This window comes from Rhinatrema bivittatum, chromosome 9 (genome assembly GCF_901001135.1).
Source record: "Rhinatrema bivittatum chromosome 9, aRhiBiv1.1, whole genome shotgun sequence".
Taxonomy (NCBI): Eukaryota; Metazoa; Chordata; class Amphibia; order Gymnophiona; family Rhinatrematidae; genus Rhinatrema; species Rhinatrema bivittatum.
The window spans coordinates 228,090,398-228,108,226 of NC_042623.1; the positions used below are offsets into that span (position 1 = coordinate 228,090,398).

The window sequence follows — 17,829 nt, forward strand, 5'->3', positions numbered from 1 at the left end:
CGTACCGGATCAGTCCAGACTCTTGGGTTTTGCCTCCGCACCAGCAGATGGAGACAGAGCAAGATTTGACTGACTCTGCCATATATACCAGGGTGAATAATCAACAAGCAAAGAAGCAGAACACCTCTCTATTATAGTCAAAAACCAATCGAAGAGAGGGAGAAGGATCAAATGTCCAATCCACAAAATTTACAACTAGTTAGTAGCAAATGACAATATCATAAAATTTTTTGCTTTGGAATTTCAATCTGCGGCCTCTCGCCTCGCAATGGGCCGCAAGCCTTAATCAGCTTACAAAGCAAGATATAATATTCAATCATTTATTGTCATTTTGCTCATGCTAGATTTTATTCTAATCCCTTAGTTAATTTTTATCCCAATTTTTGTTTTCAAATCACCCTAAACAAGGTTTAAATGTGAAACCGAAATTACACTTCTCACCAAAGTTAAAAATCTTCCAAATAACAAAATTAGAGAAATGAATACTTAGCCATGCTCAATGAAATATTAGTGCAATCATTCCCGACATGAATCATGTTTCGATTGTAAAAACAATCTTCTTCAGGGGATGTTTCTCAAGCGTATTTTGCAAAAAGCGGCCAACATTCTTCAATCCCTACTACACAAACACAAAATGTTACATATTTAAAAGTGCACCTATTAAATCGTACAAGACACACAGTAATCTAACTTTCCATCTAATAAAAGTTAATACTCACTTGTCTTATATCGCTAAAGCAAGCTTACTCGGACAAACAATGTCTCAGCCAATAGTTTCAAAAAATGGCGCCGAAGCGTCTCTAACAAACTCTACATATCCCAGCTGTTTAAATCCCACTTCAGGAACCATCGTCACCGGAAGCCACGTCTTTTGATTCGCTTAGATTTGCGGCAATAGAACAGTTGGTACCTGGCAATAGAGGGGGAGACTTTGACAACTACCTTCTACGCAGGGAACAGAAATGGATATACTACTTTGATACTGTTGCTCCTAAAGGATTAAACAGAGAGATTGATTGGTTTGTGTTCTAAGGTTGGTGTGAATGTGATCCAATTGGTGGAAATTAGGAAGTAACAAATTTTTGCTGTGTGGGATTTGTAGTTTTTTAGTGTCTTGCTGACGTGGCTTCCGGTGACGATGGTTCCTGAAGTGGGATTTAAACAGCTGGGATATGTAGAGTTTGTTAGAGACGCTTCGGCACCATTTTTTTGAAACTATTGGCTGAGACATTGTTTGTCCGAGTAAGCTTGCTTTAGCGATATAAGACAAGTGAGTATTAACTTTTATTAGATGGAAAGTTAGATTACTGTGTGTCTTGTACGATTTAATAGGTGCACTTTTAAATATGTAACATTTTGTGTTTGTGTAGTAGGGATTGAAGAATGTTGGCCGCTTTTTGCAAAATACGCTTGAGAAACATCCCCTGAAGAAGATTGTTTTTACAATCGAAACATGATTCATGTCGGGAATGATTGCACTAATATTTCATTGAGTATGGCTAAGTATTCATTTCTCTAATTTTGTTATTTGGAAGATTTTTAACTTTGGTGAGAAGTGTAATTTCGGTTTCACATTTAAACCTTGTTTAGGGTGATTTGAAAACAAAAATTGGGATAAAAAATTAACTAAGGGATTAGAATAAAATCTAGCATGAGCAAAATGACAATAAATGATTGAATATTATATCTTGCTTTGTAAGCTGATTAAGGCTTGCGGCCCATTGCGAGGCGAGAGGCCGCAGATTGAAATTCCAAAGCAAAAAATTTTATGATATTGTCATTTGCTACTAACTAGTTGTAAATTTTGTGGATTGGACATTTGATCCTTCTCCCTCTCTTCGATTGGTTTTTGTATATATACCAGGGTGCCACCCACAGTCTGCCAGTATTACTGTCTCCAGCAGATGGCATGGGTGTGCAACACTCAGTCTCTACTGATTCTTTAGTTAAAAAAAAAAAAAAAAAAGAACTTAGAGTCAGGAACGGTAAGGAGATCAGCCAGCTGAAGGTCTCTAGCCTCCCAGGGCGTTGGCAGGTCCTGAGGGGATCATCCCCCTTGGTTCTGCAGGCAGCTGCGGCTCAGGGTCGAGGGCCCTAACTTTGCCACAGGGCAGCCCAGCTTGGGGTGATACCGGGGAGTCCGGGTCACTCGCACCAGCCAGACCGCTTCAGGACCCGACCAAGGACAGCGGAACAGGTTGGAGTGATTTAAAAAAAAAAAAAAAGAACGAACAGAGTAGCGAGGCTCTCCCTTGTCCTTTCTACCGTGGCTGTCGGGAAGCGTTCGTTCCATTCCTCCCCGCCCCCTCCCCCCCTTCCAGTTACACATCAAGTCCACAGCTCTCAAGGATCTACAAGATCGCAAGCTGGAGCTGCAGCTTAAGAAGATCTTTGAGGTCTCCGCTCTGGGGGTCAGGGCAGCAATGTGTAGCAATTTTGCTCTGAGAGCAGGACTCCGCTGGGTACAGCAACTGCTAGCCAACGAGGGCCTTTCAGAGGAAGAAGCCCGGCAGGCTGGCCGCCTCGCGGCGGTGGTGGCTTATAGTTCAGATGCTCTGCATGATCTTTTGCGCACTTCCGCTCGGTCCATGTGGTTGCGGAACTGGTCTTCCAAATCCCGTTTAGGTTCTTTACCATTTAAAGGCAAGCTGCTATTTGTAAAGGAACTTGAAGACATGATTCAGTTCTTGGGCGAGAATAAGGTTCACAGTCTGCTGGAAGACAGGCCAAGGTCCAGAGGAACTTTTTCTTCCCGGCCCCGAATCCGGGGAGGTCGAAGATCTCGACCGGCTCAAGCGCCCACTTCTTCCTTTCGCCAGAATATGGGCAAGCAGCAGGCCTGGTCGCAGCCCTTTCCCGGACGGCGTTTTGGCAGACCTGGGGCTTCCCAGGCAACCTCAGGTGGTAAACCTGCACAATGATGGCCTACCCGTCCATTCCTTGGTACCGAAGGTAGGGGCAGACTGTCTTTGTTTCACGAGGAATGGGCCACAATCACGTCGGACCAGTGGGTGCTTTCTGTGATGAAACACGGCTACGCTTTAGATTTTGCACGACGACCCAGCCCGCGATTTCTGATCTCCCCGTGCGGGTATGCCTGAAAAACATCAGGCAGTAAAGCAGACCTTACACCGTCGTCTCGATCTGGGAGCGATTGTTCCAGTTCCTTCTCTGGAACAGCGAAGGGGCCGTTATTCCATATATTTCATCGTTCCAAAAAAGGCGGGTTCCTTCCGACTCATCCTAGATTTAAAGCGAGTCAACAAATGCCTTCGGATCTCTCGCTTTCACATGGAGACGTTATGATCAGTCATCGCTTCCATTTGGCCAGGAGAATTCCTGGCATCTCTGGACCAGACGGAGTCGTATTTACACATCGGGATCAGGGCAGACCATCAAAATTTCTAAGATTTTTCATCTTGGGAAAACACTACCAGTTTCAGGCTCTACCCTTCGGTCTTGCAACGGTTCCCAGAATGTTCACCAAGATCATGGTGGTGGTGGCAGGACAACTATGCCGGGTGCATCCGTACTTGGACGATTAGTTGATTCAGGCGAAGTCTGAAACTCTGTGTCAATCAGTGATCCTCCAGGTGCTGCAGTTGTTGAAGTCTCTCGGTTGGGTGGTCAATTTGGCCAAGAGTCACCTCATTCCCTCTCAATCGTTGGAATTTTTGGGAGCTTTGTTAGACACCCGTCAGGGGAGAGTTTTTCTTACGTCGGAACGAAGTCTCAAACTACAGGGACAAGTAAGGACTTTGCTAAGGAAACATCCTCTGACGGTCTGGGATTACTTGCAGGTCCTAGGTTCCATGACTTCGATGCTGGAACTGGTCCCGTGGGCGTTCGCTCACATGCGGCTCTTGCAATCAGCATTGCTTTCCTGATGGAGCCCAATTTCCGAACAGTTCCACCTCCCTCTGCCATTGACGGAGTTCGTTCGGTCCAGCCTAGCTTGGTGGCTGTGCTTGGACAATCTGCGCCATGGTGTTCCCTTGATGGTTCCAGACTGGACGGTGGTCACCATGGATGCCAGCCTTTCTGGTTGGGGAGCGGTTTGCTTGCGGAAGTCTGTGCAGGGGCTTTGGTCTCCAGAGGAGTCTCGGTGGTCGATCAATCATCTGGAGACCAGAGTGGTGCGACTGGCGTTGCAAGCCTTCCTCCCTCTCGTCCAGGGGAAGTCGGTCAGGGTGTTGTCTGACAATGCGACCACAGTGGCCTACATCAATCGTCAGGGTGGAACCAAGAGTCGTCCAGTAGCATTGGAAGCTCGACTGTTAGTCTATTGGGCGGAGCAGAACCTAGCCTGCTTACCCACGTCCCACATAGCAGGGGTCGACAATGTACACGCAGATTTTCTAAGCCGAATTCAGCTCGACCCCGGAGAGTGGGAACTGGCTGACAGGGCTTTTCAACTCATCTGTGACAGATGGGGCAAGCCTTGCATGGATCTGATGGCAACATTCAAGAATGCCAAGGCTCAGTGCTTCTTTGCACGTTGCAGGGACACAGGGAAGAGAGCGTGGATGCTCTTGCGCTGCCATGGCCGATGACTGTTTTGCTGTATGTTTCCTCCTTGGCTCCTTATTGGCAAAGTGCTTCCTTGAATAGAGAACCACCTGGCGGATGTGATCCTGGTGGCTCCAGAGTGGCCATGTTGACTGGATCTAGTCAACCTCGCGGTGGAGGGGCCACTGCGATTTCCGTTCATTCCGAACCTCCTTCACCAGGGGCCTGTTTGTTTCGATCAGGTAGATCGCTTTTGTCTAGCGGCATGGCATTTGAGAGGCGGCGTCTAAAAGGCAAAGGTTACTCAGATGCGGTGGTGACTACTCTCCTGAGATCGCGCAAAGCGTCGACTTCGCTATCTTACATGAGAGTTTGGAAGGTTTTTGAGTCATGGTGCATTGTTCCCACTCGGGCGTCTGTGTCCAGTATACTAGGCTTTCTGCAGGACGGGTTAGCTAAAGGCTTGTCCTGTAGCTCCTTGAGGGTGCAGGTTGCAGCCCTAGGCTGTTTACGCGGAACCATAGATGGGGTGACATTGGCAGCACACCCCGATGTTTCTCGTTTTCTTAGAGGGGCAAAGCATTTACATCCACCGGTGAGTTCTCCATGTCCATCCTGGAATTTGAATGTGGTTCTTTTTTTTTGTTGTGTAAATATGTTTATTAGACAATAGGCATAAAACAACGATCTTCACATATGAAGCTCACAACCGCCCCACAGATAATAGAAGAAGAAGGAAAACACCTGTATAACACTGAGTAGATGGAGCATGAAACGGCCAGTTGTCTTAATTTTAACGTAACTCAATTCAACCCCCATCCCCTCCCCCCCGCCCTCCCTCCCCGGCAAAGCACTGTGGTATTCCAGCTTAAGTATCTGATATAATGAAACAAGCACATAAACTACAATTCAAAAAATTATACATAGCCATACTGAGATGTGGCCAATCAGGGTTCCAAAGTCGAGGTATTTACAAACCAAGCCTCATGAAACGTAGGAGTTCCAGGACTTCAAGGGACCTGGTCTCTACGAACGCTGCCCTGCCCCCAACAATGAGGGATGAACAGGAGAAGTAAGAAAACCCGCCACATAGAGTATCTGTGAGTCTAGGTGGTATTGTTTTATTCTGGTAATGTGGAAACGTCCTCCGCCGGCAAGGTATGTATATAGTCGTGCCAGACCTGCTTGGTTTTCTCGTAATGAGTCCCAGATGTACTTTTAGCAATCACAAGTTCCATATGCATTAACTTATGAAATCTGGCCTTCCAAATAGAGATATGCTTGGGAGTAGGGTTCAACCACTGCAGTAGAATGGTATCCCTCGCTATAAGGATAATCTTCTCAAAAAGACATTCCTGATGATCTTCAAGCGTATGGGGTGCCATTGTAGTCAGGCCCAGTAGCCATAGGGAGGGTTCTAGCGGGAAGACAGTCCCCCACAGTAATTGCACTAGACCCCTCAAGGACATCCAAAACTGTTGTAAGACATCGCAAGACCAGAAACAGTGGTAAAAGTCCGGGTAAGGTAGCTTACATCTATTGCAAGTCCTTTCTGACGTAAGCCCCATGTGAAAAGCCTGTTGCTGCGAGTAGAAGGCCTGATGAAGGAATTTAAATGTCTGATCTCGAAGATTTGCATTAGTTACTATTCTGGGTATCCTTTGAAAGCAAGTTTGAAGGTCCTTAAGAGAAATGGCCTGAGGTAAGACCTTATTCCATTTACCCACTGCACCGTCCAACAAAGTCCGCGGAGCCAAAGCTCCAAGCGCAGAATAATATTGAGAGCAGGTCTTATGTTTCCCATCGTTTCCCAATAAGAGGTCTTGGACAGCTTGACCCTGGGAGAAATGTAAATTGTCCTTGAGTTCGTTTAACAAAAAATGTCTCAGTTGTAAATAGCCATAAAAGTCACTGGACGGCAAATCAAAGCAAGTGGCCAGATCTTGAAAGCTACGAATCTGACAGTGATCGCCTTCCACTGCAAGTAGTTGATGCAGAAACGACAGTCCCTTCGCAGACCATTGATGAAAAATAAGTTGAGTCATGCCTGGTGGGAACAGTTGACAGCCTCTGATGGGTAGTGCCGCCGTTACCCCTCCTGGAATATTCAAGGTTTTACTAAGGAGTCTCCACATCCTTCGAAAGGGACGAACCACCACGCTCCCAGTTATGTATGTAGGAAGGTGAGAGTCCTCAAGTTCAAGAACAGCTCCTGGCGCATGAGGCGCAAGCCACGCCCTGTAATGATCCATTGGAGAGTGAGAAGAAGAATCGCAGATCCAATGCCGTAGCAAACAAGCATGATTATATCTTCCCAAATTGGGGCAATTAAGACCACCTTGCAATTTCGGTAGCATAAGAACATCCAAAGGGATTCTGGCTCTTTTCCCATTCCATAAGTAAGTATGTAAACCTTTATGGATATCATAAATATCTCGTTTCTCAAGCCATACAGGCAGCATATGAAACAAATACAGCCATTTAGAGATTTCCATCATTTTCAATAACAGGATTTTCCCTGATAGGGAGAGCGGTAAACCCTGCCACACTTCCAACTTCTTAAGCATTTTCTGCTTTAATGGCAGAACGTTGAGAGCATACAATTTGCTGGGTGAGGAAGGGATATGCACCCCTAAATATTTAAGAGAGGTTTGAACCCATTTCAACGGGAAACTACCCGGCCAATTACTTTGTAAGGTCCCCAGAACATCTAGGGCCTCTGACTTGTCGATATTTACTTTAAGCCCAGCAAAGCAACCAAAGGCAGCCTGTGTATGCAAGACATGTGCTAGAGAGATTGTGGGATTACAAAGAAAAACTAGCATGTCATCTGCGAAGGCAGCCACTTTAAAATTACCATTTTTATAATGAATCCCTTGGATGAGCGAGGACTCTGCCAGTTTCCTCAGAAGGGGATCGAGAGATAATATATATAAAATCGGGGACAGTGGACAACCTTGGCGCACCCCTCGATTAATACAAAATGCTTCAGAGATATGATCATTCACCACTATATGGGACTTGGGCTGCATATATAAGATGGAAATGGCCTGTATGATCCGGCTAGGAAAACCAAATCTCTGAAGTACTGAGAACATATAGTCCCATGACACTCGGTCAAAGGCTTTCTCAGAATCAAATCCCACTGCCATAGACTCAATATGTAGATGATGTGACGACTCTATGGCAGATAGGAGTCTGATAACGTGCGCCCCAGCATTTCGGCCGCTCACAAAGCCCGCTTGATATGGCGAAATTATAATAGGAATGACAGAGTTTAACCGCTGTGCTATTATGCGAGCATATAATTTCAGGTCACAATTCAACAATGATATGGGGTGATAGGAGGAGGCCTGGTAAGGATCTTTCCCAGGTTTAGGAAGTACTGTAATAAACGCCGTATTGAACTGTGACGGGAAATGATTAATATCCCAAGCATTGTTGAAAAAGGTCGCTAAAGATTTGGTAATGGAGGGACACAAAATTTTATAATATTCAGCCGTTAAACCGTCGGGGCCAGGTGACTTATGATTTTTGCTGGTGTGAATCACACCCTGCACCTCCCCTTCCGTGATTGGTCTACTAAGAAACTCCCTCTTCTCCTCTGGAATTTGGGGAAGTCGTAAATCTTGAAAAAATGCCTCCTCCTCCGCCTTACCCCCTTTCCTATCTTCGCTATAAAGCCCTTCGTAGAAATCTCGCAAAACCTGACAGATCTCCTGGCTTGTGGAAACGTGGAGGCCCGCCGCACTTTTGAGGCTTCCAATAAAAGTTTTCTTGCGCTTAATAGCCACCAATCTCGCCAGCAATTTGCTGGATTTATTTCCGTAACGGAAAAAGAATTGTTCAGAGGCCTTCAGAGATTTTTGCGCTCTCAAATGGAGATGTGCATTCAAGGCATTAAGACACGCTTTATAAGCTACTTTGTGAGCCGGTGCGGGAGAACTCGCAAGTGTTTGTTGGGCGGCTTGGAGTTGAGCATCCAGGCGTAAAATAGTGGCATTTAATTTCTTCCGTTGGGCTATAGAGTACGCTATCACTTCCCCACGCATTACCGCTTTACTCGTTTCCCAAAATAAGGAAGGATTATCTTTATGCTGATCATTATTTTCAGCATATTCTTCCCATTTCTGTCTCAGGAAAGCATGGAAGGTTTTATCATCATTTAAAGACCCTGGGAAGCGCCATGATTTCTTGCTCGCTAGGGGTGCCGACAACCAGAGATCCACCCAAATCGGGGCATGATCTGCAATTACAATGGATTCTATGCCCGCCTTATCCACTCTACTAAATAGCGGCTTAGAAATCAGGATGTAGTCTATCCGAGACAGGGTATAATGTGCACGAGAGACGTGCGTATACTCCCTCTCACTCGGGTGTAATAAGCGCCATACATCAAGTAGATCTAATCGCTTGCAAAAGGAACTCACCCCACAATCCAAGGACAGTTTAAAGCTTATAGGGGTATGTGATTTATCTAGACTAGCTTGTAAAACACTGTTAAAATCCCCGGCCAAAAGGAGCTCACTCTGAGTATGAGACAACAAGGTGCTGAGCAGGGAGGAAGTGAACCTTATGTCAGGTGTATTTGGTGCATAGACGTTACATATAGTCACCGTTTTCCCTGCCAAAGTGCCAATGACAATTAGGAAACGGCCCTCAGGGTCCTTAACCTCTTGTATTAATGTAAAAGGGACATTTTTATGTATGAGCACCGCCACTCCACCCTTCTTCCGTTTAGCAGCGGAGAAAAAACAGGCAGCAGCCCAACCCTGACACAGTTTCTTACTTTCTATGTCCGTTAGGTGGGTTTCTTGTAAACATGCTATGCCCACCTGGAGCCTCTGCAAATGTTGGAGAATTTTCTTCCGCTTGATCGGGGTACCCAGCCCATCCACATTCCATGAAATCAACCTGCATTTACTCCCCATGATTTCTAGTGTTGGTTAATAACAGCAATATCAAATGACGGGGAATAGGGAAGAGCCCCCAGCCTGGCTCCTCCCTACAGTTAGAAGACCTTAACCCAAGAGCATAATGAATATATTCAGCAAGATCATGACCACATAGTAAACATATAAACAGAAACATTCCCAAAAATATCAGTGCTTTGCCAATTTCCATCCCCACCCCCCTCCCCTGCCCCACAAAAATAAGCCCTGCCAGACTTAGTAGGTCTGGTAAACAGGTCATACATGAGTGATCAGTGGCTCAGAGCCCCCTCCCGCCTCCTTAGAAACCTTGGCCTCTCCCAGTATCCAGAAAGCCATACTGTCAGGTATTTAAGGTGTCCAAAAACTTAGTTGCTTCCAGTACGGTAGCATAAGTGAGCCACTTCCCATTATGGTTGATCCGAAGCTTAGCTGGAAATTGCATGGTAAAACGGATATTCTTCTCAATTAGTTTGCCACAGACAGGAGCATACGAACGACGCAGAGCAGCCATTTTAGCGGAGTAATCCGGTGCCAACCTAGTGCTTGCTCCTTGAAATTGTAGAGAGCCACATTTCCTAGCTGCCTGCATTATAAGATTTTTATGATGGTAATTCAATATTTTCATAATCACAACCCTCTGTCTCGCCTGGTCTGGACCCCTGATTCCAATGCGATGCGCCCTTTCAATTTCTAACACGCCGTCCAACTCTGTAAGGCCCAGAGCCTCCGGTAGCCATTTTTTTGAAGCATGGTACGCAGTTGATTATCCTCAATAGATTCGGGAATTCCTAGGCAGCGAATATTTGAGCGGCGTGCCCTATTTTCAAGGTCTTCCGTTTTTTCAACTTGGTCCTGCAGTAAGCGCTCAAGTGTAGTTACCTTCCCTTGCAGCGCCGAGACATCATCCTCAAGGGTAGAAGTCCTATTTTCAACTTGGGAAAGACGCGGGGCATAATCGGAGATCACCTCCCGCAGCGCCCCAATTTGGTCAGCAATACCTGACAATTTACTGTCTAATGCCGCCAGTACCACGTCTTTAATTTCCGCCACTGTCGGAGAGGTCGGGGGGTTTAACTGAGGCTCACCGCTTTTCTCCGTCTCTGCGGGTCCGGCTGCCATTTTAGGTTCAGGCCCTTTGAGTTTCTCCTTGTCCCGTTTCGCCAACTTCGGGGGCATTGGAGCCGGCGATCTTGACATAAACGAAGTAATCGACATAAACAAACGGCCCTGGGAATATGGTGTGGCTTTTCAGTGTACAACTTCGGACAGATGGAGGCGGGAGGAAGATGAGCCGACCGGAGCAGGATCAGACACGTCCGATCCCGTTCACCACATCACGTGACCCCTGAATGTGGTTCTTAAGGCTTTGTGGGCGCTCCGATTTGAGCCATTGAAGAGAGCTACTTTGAAAGACCTCATGTTGAAGGTGGTATTTCTGGTGGAAATTTCCTCGGCACGTCGAGTTTCTGAACTTCAGGTGTTGTCATGCCAGGAACCCTTCTTGAGGATTTCTGATTCGGGGGTTATTTTGCGAACGGTACCATCTTTTCTTCCAAAGGTGGTTTCCTCCTTTCATTTGAATCAGTCAGTGGAACTCCCCTCGTTTTACGATCTGGATAGGTCGGATCCTCTTTCGAAGGATTTGAAAAAGTTGGATGTCCGCAGGGCGCTGTTGCGTTATCTAGAAGTTACCAACACTTTTAGAACCTCTGATCATCTCTTTGTTCTCTGGAATGGTCCAAAGCAGGGTAATATGGCGTCCAAGACCACGATCGCCCGGTGGCTGAAATAGGCCATAAATTCTGCCTATTTGCTTTGTGGTCGGCCCTTACCGGTAGAGCTTAAGGCACATTCCACACGCTCCCAGGCTGCTTCCTGGTCAGTGTCATCAGTTTTCCCCGCAGGAGATTTGCAGGGCAGCAACTTGGAAGACTTTGCATACTTTTGCATGACATTACAGGCTAGATGTCCAGGATCTGAGGGGAGAAAATTTCGGAGCAGGTGTGTTGAGAGCGGGCCTCTCCGGATCCCATCCCCGGTAAGTACAAGCTCTTGGTACATCCCAGGAGTCTGGACTGATCCAGTATGTACAGGGAAAAGAAAATTAGGTCTTACCTTTGATAATTTTTGTTCCTGTAGTACCAAGGATCAGTCCAGAGTCCCACCCACTGAGTGCATAAGGATAAGGGAGAGTCCGCTGCTTCTGCTTTTGTTTTTTTTCCTCTGATCTGCGGTTTTCATCCGTTTTTACCCTCTTTTAACGGGTCTGGTTTATTGTTGGGGTCAGTGATCCATTTTAAGGTTCCCATTCCTGTATATAGTTAGTTTGTTGGGAATTCATTCTGCTTTAACATTAAATAATACTGGCAGACTGTGGGTGGCAGCCTGGTATATATGGCAGAGTCAGTCAAATCTTGGTCTCCATCTGCTGGTGCGAAGGCAAAACCCAGGAGTCTGGAGTGATCCTTAGTACTACAGAAACGAAAACTATCAAAGGTAAGACCTAATTTTCTTATCCGTTCCTGCTGAGTACAGGAACGGTAGCCATCTTGGATACGCTCGCAACTAATGGGAAAGCTGGGGGGGGGAGGGATCCTCCCGCCTGAGCTTTTTCAAGCAGCTTCGAGGAGGTCTGGGGGCAGTCTGAGGAGGAGATTGATCCTCTGGCAGAGGATTCTGATGGTGCCTCTCCTTTTTCACCTGTTTGTCCTGTTGATACACAAGGCATTTTTAGCCTGCAAGGCCACGGAGTGGCCCTTTTCAAAGCAGAGGATGGCAGAACCTCCCCAAAGGAAGAAGTCCAGATTTTCGGGGGCTTCAGGTCCACTAGGATTCGGAGGGTCCTTGGTCCTTCCGAGTCAGGGGCCACCGAGAGAGATTTCTCAGAGGATTCTGATCAGGGATTGCACCTGGGGATGGTTCTCCCAATGCTGATCTTTCTCAATGCCTATAGGATCTGGAAGAGGATGCGACAAAAGTCCCAACAATGGAAGGCGACGATCCCAAGGTGGTTCGCCTGTTTCAAAGGGCAGAACTCGGGCCCCTGATCCCTCTGGTCCTGGCGGAATTGGGAATAACCGTTCCGCAGGACCAGGCTGAGCTGAAGGAAGTATCTGGTCATGACTGACTTGAGGGGTCCAGCCAAGACTTTTTCTTTTTACAAGTCAGTTAAAGAGTTAGTTGTCAGGGAGTGGGATACTCCGGAGACTGGCCTTAAGGTTAGCAGGGCTATGGACAAGCTTTATCCTTTGCCTGAAGACACTTTGGAGCTCTTGAGGGTGCCCAAGGTGGATGCTTTGGTCTCGGCTCTTACGAAAAGGACCACCGCTAGCTGGCGTGGCAGCTCTTAAGGATTTGCAGGACAGGAAGCTTGAGGTACATCTCAAGAAGATCTTCGAGGTGTCTGCTTTGGGCATCCGTGCAGCTGTGTGTAGCAGCTTCATGCTCAGGGCCAGTTTGAGTTGGGTACAGCAGTTGCAGAGTGCCAGAGATATTTCATTTATTTATTTATTTAACATTTTTCTATACCGAACTTCATGACAAGCTTCATATGTCACCCCAGGAGTCCAAACAGGTGGAGCAATTGGAGGCTGCGTTAGCTTATGGTGCGGATGCTTTGTATGACCTCATTCGCACTTCTTCCAGGACCATGATGTCCACAGTTTCTGCTAGGAGGCTTCTATGGTTAAGACTCTGGTCAGAGGATGTTTCGTCAAAAGTTCAGCTGGGAGCATTACCTTTTAAGGGAAAACTTCTGTTTGGGGAAGACTTGGAGCAGCTGATCAAACATCTGGGAGATAACAAAGTGCACAAGCTACCGGAGGACAAGCCAAAAAGATCCAAAGGATGTCTCCCAGTGCACTCTCTGTTTCAGGGGCAAAGCTGTTTCAGTCAGAGCAGAGCTCTGGCTGCTGGTCAAAGGCAGATCTCAGGGAGGTCACAGTCCTGGAGCCAGAAATTTCAGGGGGCGCAGAGAATGCCAAGATGGCTCCGGCCAGGGTAGTGGCAGAGCCAAGCTGGCGCAATAGGACGAGGCCAGCCCATTCCTCGATTCCAGTTATCTGGGGTTGTCTGACTCATTTTTACGAGGAGTCGGTCAAGATCATGTCGGACCAGTGAATTCTAAGCATGATAGGACAAGGCTATGCTGTAAAATTTGCTTGACTGCTCAGAAACCTGTTTATGGTGTCTCCCTGTGCCTCAGCAGAGAAGAAATTGATCATTTAGCAGACCATACAGTGGCTGCGAATGCTGGGGGCCATTATTCCCGTTCCCCCAGGATGAGCAGGGGATGAGGTATTATTCCAATTATTTTGTGGTGCCATAAAAGTAGGAACCTTTCATCCAATTCTGGATTTAAAGAAGGTAAACATAGTTCTCAAAGTTTCCCGTTTCCAGATGTAGACTCTGAGGTCCATCATAGTAGCTTTGAGAAGCGAGGAGTTCTTGGCTTCCTTGGATCTGACAGAGGTGTATCTGCACATAGGGATTCACGTGGACCATCAGAATACCTCCAGTTTATAATCCTGGGGAGGCATTTTCAATTTTGTGCTCTCCCGTTCGGCCTAGCAACAGTCCCGAGGATCTTCACCAAGGTGATAGTGGTGGTGGCGGCAGCCCTCAGAAAAGTGGGCGTGCTGGTCCACCCGTATCTGGACAATTGGCTCATCCTGGCGAAGTCGGAAGACCTTTGCAGATGAGCGGTGGACTTGGTTGCCTTTGGTACATTGGGATGGATAATGAATCTGTTGAGTCACCTTTCTCCTTCGCAGATTCTGGAATTATTGGGCGTGCTCTTCGGTACCCAAGTGGGGAAGGTTTTTCTCTCGGAGGAGCAGATTGTCAAGCTGCAGACTCATGTTTGGAACCTGTTGGAGGCCCAAGTGCCCAGGGTCTGGGATTACTTGCAGGTCCTCTGTTCCATGGCCTCGGCCTTGGAGTTGGTCCTGTGCGTGTTTGCCTATATGAGGCCTCTACAGAAAGTGTTTGCTATCCTGGTGGGATCCGATTTTAGAGCAGTTTCATCTTCCACTACCACTTATAGAGTCTGCCAGATTTCATGGTGGCTTGGCCGGAACCATTTGTGCCGAGGGATTGACCTTGAGGTGCCACAATGGATGGTAGTGACTACAGACGCCAGTCTCTCCTGTTGGGGAGCTGTGTGTCCGACCCATTCGGTGCAAGGCCAGTGGTCGGTGGAGGAAGCGGCCTGGTTGATCAGTCACCTAGAGACAAGAGCGTTACGGTTGGCCCTGCAGGAGTTTCTTCCTCTTTTGCGCAACTGTGCAGTCAGAGTCCTGTCCAAAAATGCAATGACTGGACTATCTCAACTGCCAGGGAGGTACCAAGAGCCAAGCGGTTGCGCTGGAAGCAGAGATGCTGGTGTCATGGACAGAGCAACATCTTGCCTCAATAACGGCCTTGTACATAGCAGGATGCGACAATGTGCAAGCAGATTTTCTCTGCCAGCAATGTTTGGACCTGGGAGAATGGGAGCTCTTGAAGACAATGACCCTAATTTCTCGCAGAAGAGGCATTCCTCATATGGATCTTATGGCAACTCAGAGGAATGCCAAGGCGCTGTGCTTCTTCAGCTAAAGAAGAGAGAATGGAGCGGAATACCCTGGTTCTTCCTTGGCCGCACGACATTCTGATCTACGTACTTCCACCATGGCCCCTGATAGGCAAGGTTGTGAGGAGAATAGAGATCCATCCAGGAAAGGTGATTCTCATGACTCCGGTGCAGCCACAAAGGCCTTGGTTTGCAGATTTGGTCAATCTAGCAGTGGACAGCCCCTTGAGACTGGGTCATCTACCAAAGCTTCTACGACAGGGCCCTATATTTTCAGATCAAGCGGATGTTTTTTGGAAGGAAGCTATTAAGAAGGAAAGGATGTCCTGAGGATGTTGTTTTCTACTCTGTTGTTTGCTCGTAAGACTTCTACTTCCTTGGCATATGTCAGGGTTTGAAGAGTTTTTGAGGTTTGGTGTACAGAGCAAGGGGTTGATCCTCGGCAAGCTTCGGTGGTACAGATTCTGGACTTTTTGCAGAGAGGCCTGTCTAAAGGTTTGTCCTTTAGTTCTCTGAGAGTGCGGGTGTCGGCCCTGGGATACTTGCGAGGCCTAGCTGCGCATCTGGATGTAGTATCCGCTCATCCTGATCCACAATTACAGACCTGTATCAAACTTACCTCTAATTGCAAAATTAATAGAAAAAACTATACAAAATCAATTAGCGGAACACTTAGAGAACAATAATATCCTGTACCCATCACAACATGGTTATCGTAAAAACTACAGCACAGAAACACTACTGCTTGCGCTAACAGATAACATCATGAGAGACTTTGACAGCGGTAAACATTACATTTTAGTGATGTTAGACCTGTCAGCAGCATTTGATACAGTAAATCATGACAGTCCAATTTCTTCTAATCTGTTTAATAGGATAAGTAACAAAACAATCAAATAGTTCAGATCATACCTAAATAATAGATACTTCCAAGTACAGATCAAAGACATAATGTCAGAAAAAATAAACCTGCAAATAGGAGTTCCACAGGATCAGCACTGTCTGCCACTCTATTTAACATATACCTGCTGCCATTATGTCACCTGCTAGCTGGTCTGGGCATATCACATTACATATAGGCTGATGATATTCAATTAATACTACCAATCAACGACACAATTGAAAAAACATTAAATATAGCGAACATGTATCTAGATGTCATCAAACAGCTACTAAACCAAATGGAATTAGTGATTAACATAGAGAAAACTGAATTCCTACATTTAGAATATAAAAACATAGAGATCATTCAAAACCCAATCACACTCAAAAACAACCAAAAAATAGAATTAGTGAAAGTACGAAACCTCGGAGTGATAATTGACACAGAACTAAATATGAAACAACATATATCTTTAAAAGTAAGGGAAGGATACGCCAAACTCATGACTCTTAGGAGACTAAAACCACTACTAACTACTACCAACTTCCGATCAGTGTTACAAGCTTTAATTTTTGCAAGCACTGACTATTGTAATGCCCTTCTACTGGGCTTACCATATACCACCCTAAGACCACTCCAGATACTACAAAACACTGCTGCAAGAATTCTGACTGGTAAAAATAAGAGACCATATCACCGAAACCTTAGCTGACTACACTGTCTACCCATTGAACAAAGAATACAGTACAAAACACCTTGTACCATACATAAATTAATACATAACGAAAAAGCAGAATGGCTGAACACAGCCCTTCGTGTACACATCCCTCACAGAAACTTGAGATCAGCAAACAAAGCACTACTACCTATTCCTTCAGTCAAAACAGCAAGACTAACACAAGTAAGGGAAAGGGCACTGTCATTAGCAGGACCTATACTATGGAACACCATGCCTTTAGAAATCAGATTACAAAGAGTCAAAACCTTCAGGAAAAGGTTAAAAACATGGCTATTTAAACAAGCTTTTCAAAAAGAGAATGGAGAGTAGAATCTAGGGAAATATAGGATGCGGCCAGTAGAACACCCACACACATCACTTTAATCAATATGTGTGTTATTTTTTTATTTTTATTCTCGCTTACCAACAAAGGATAAGATACAATTACTAATCTATTTTAAAACTGATACAGATAGGAATGGACATGATTTTTACACCCACCAATTAGTATTTTTTACGAAACTATGTTTACCGTAACTTAATGGCACCTGTTTAGTAGTTATAATTTAATACAGTTAGCAATATCAATTTATGTGCCTTATTGTAAACCGTTGTGACGGTATCTAGCTTAACGACGGTATAGAAAAGATTTTAAATAAATGTTTCATCTGAGGGGCGAAGAATCTGTGCCCCCCTGTTCGTCAGGTGTGCCTCTCTTGGAGCCTTAATTTGATCCTCAAGGGCATATGTGAGGTGCCATTTGAGCCTCTAAAGAGGAAGTGGTGAAGACCAAAACTGCGAAGGATTTCAAAGGAGCGTGGGTTAAATACTGTGGATCCGTAAAACCTGGAGGATGGGAATGAAGAGAAGAGGTATGGGGGTGGCTTGCGGGAATGACGGCTACTACCTGGTGATTAATACCCTTATTCAATAAACGTTCACATGGTTAATGCGACTTCACCATTGCTCTATGCTTCAACGGCAAGAGGAAATATGAATAAGAGGGTTTGCATTCAGGCAACAACCAACAAGGTAGCACAGTCTGGGTAAACAAATAAGCATGGGAGTAGCTTGCTTGTTGTGGCGGTTACTATCCCGAACCAATTAAGCCTGTTAATTCATTTTGAATGCATATCCAGCGCAGCTCACTGATTCAATGGCAGGGGGAATGGATTTATATTCAGACAACCAACAAGGACTGAATTGCACGGTC

At 45.9% G+C, this 17,829-nt stretch overlaps 1 protein-coding gene across 2 annotated transcripts in view; it reads left to right on the top strand.

Moving 5' to 3' along the window:
- Positions 1 to 17,829, top strand: part of OPA1 (OPA1 mitochondrial dynamin like GTPase) — a 568,764-nt gene that overhangs the window by 195,770 nt on the left and 355,165 nt on the right. The gene's annotated exons all lie outside the window — the stretch shown is intronic.